Raw genomic sequence first — 2,234 nt, 5'->3', positions numbered from 1 at the left:
TTAGGGGTCTATTCACGAAACTGCCGAAGGATCTAGCCGTAGCTTCGGCCGATCCTTTAGCTAGCTTCGGCCCCAGGAGCCCTTCGGTTCAGTAGAACCGAAGGGGTGCTGTTTTGGGTGGCCGGGAGCGGGAGGCACCCAGAGCGCCTGGGAGAGTTTTTTTTCTTTTTTTTTGACGGCAGCAGAGCCGCCGGACAATAGGAAACTATTGGGCGGAGCTAGCTGTCACTGCTAGCTCCACACAATCGTTTTCTGCCTACGGCAGCTTACTGAATAGACCACTTAAATGGGACATACCCATACTGCAAGAACAATATCCTATTCAAGTCTACGGGACATTAGTGTACATTTTTGTGCAGCCCAACACTAGATTTTTACCACTCTGGCTACATAAAGTTCGGGAGATCACAGACATTGGAGGAGGTAAATGGGAGTTAACTGGTTGAAGTGAGGGGCCTATGGAGGTCCGCTGGGGGGGGACGGGGACATTTGTTCTAAATGTGAACTTGTACTTTAAAGTCTATTTGCAGCTTAGCCAAAAATTAGAAAAGTTCAGTCCCTAATTTGAGTTAAAAATACAAAAGCAATCTGGCTGTTATACTTACATCCTTTTTAGCACTGTGTTCCACAGACTTAACCAATCACTGATTCGGTGCTGTTCCTATTCTAGATTGAATGACACCTGTAATCTTTTTAAATATGCAGTTTTGATTTGGTGATCCAGCCATAAAGATCCTTGTTCAGGCACTTCCTGTTAAATGGTGGAATATGTCACAAATGTACTCCGGCATGACACCCTGTCATATGCACCCAGCTGGATTACAAACAGCCGGGCCAACACACATTGTGTAGGCATGGCAAACCATTCTTACTATACAGAAGTCAGTTCAAAGCAGTGATATGCAGTACATTGGAGCAACTGAATGTAGACAGGAAGTGGCTGAAAGAGGCTTAATACTGAGATACAAAAAAAAAGGATTACAATCAATAAAAACAGTATTTAATAATAGAAAATAAAAACATGACAAATGTGTTTGATACATTGTGCTTTAGCAAACTAAGGGGTCTATTCACAAAGCTGCCGAAGGATCTGGCCGTAGCTTCGGCCGATCCTTCGGCTGGCTTCAGCCCCAGGACCCCTTCGGTTCAGGAGAACCGAGGGGGTGCTGTACGGGCTATTCACAATAGCCCGTACAGCTCCCGATCACGGCCGAGCAGCTCAGTCGAGCGCTGAGCCGTGCTGAATCCAATTAGGGTTTAGATCTACTTTAAGAAAAGTAATAAAAGTGGTGCTGCCTGAATTTCAATCAGCTTACTGTAAAGGTGAATAAAAAGTGCATGTAATCCCCAAGCTAATCAAATAATAATAGAGGTCATTTTTGGACTTATCTTTGTACATAGTATGCTTGAGTCTGTAAACCCGTATCAGGGATTTTTTTTTTTTACTTTTCAAAGTATTTTATTGATTTTTAACAATTTTCCAAAAGAAACGTAACATCAAACATAAATGTTCATACATACATACATTAATAGCTTATGCGCAAACAGTGAAGTTTTATCAGGGATTTAATGTCAGCTAAGTTGTCAATTATAATTTTCTACTTTCTCAATTTTTGTCTGTTTCCAAGGCTATGTTCTATTTCTTTTGGGTAGTGGTTATTCGTTTGGGTAGTGGTTTAAAACAGCAAATTTACACTGATACTTACACAGTTATTTATGAATGTATGTTTCCTTATATTCATACCAGATAACTACCAGTTGTCTCAATTTCACAAAAACAATGCATTTTCTTGTTCCACTGGTTTTCTCTGACTTTCCACTGTAGCATATGTGTCTAATGGCAAATTACAGATGGAAAAGTTGTATCATTGTGCTTTTTACAGAGGAAGTTTTACAATGATTGCACTGTTAAAATGAGAAAATTTTTTTTTTCAGATTGTTCTGTGTTAAGTCCTCAGTCTTCCCACATATTTTATTTTTCAGTGCAAGAGATGCATACACAGCCTATAGAAGAAGAAGGATTTGTGTAGATTAGTAAATAGTTAAGAATTATGTTTTTTAATGATATAGTATTAAAGCAGTGCATGTAGGTCACATGCATACGTGATACCTGTGTGTAAGAAATAGAGATTTGCACAAAGTACTTTCTGGATTTTTATTCAAAATCTTTTATTTTAACAAAAACAGTTTGGGCTATACATATATAAATATATATATAAATATATAAATATACA

Source organism: Nanorana parkeri, unplaced genomic scaffold, assembly GCF_000935625.1.
Source record: "Nanorana parkeri isolate BGI_ZX_2015 unplaced genomic scaffold, ASM93562v1 scaffold668, whole genome shotgun sequence".
NCBI classification, from domain to species: domain Eukaryota; kingdom Metazoa; phylum Chordata; class Amphibia; order Anura; family Dicroglossidae; genus Nanorana; species Nanorana parkeri.
This window is presented reverse-complemented; position numbering follows the sequence as displayed.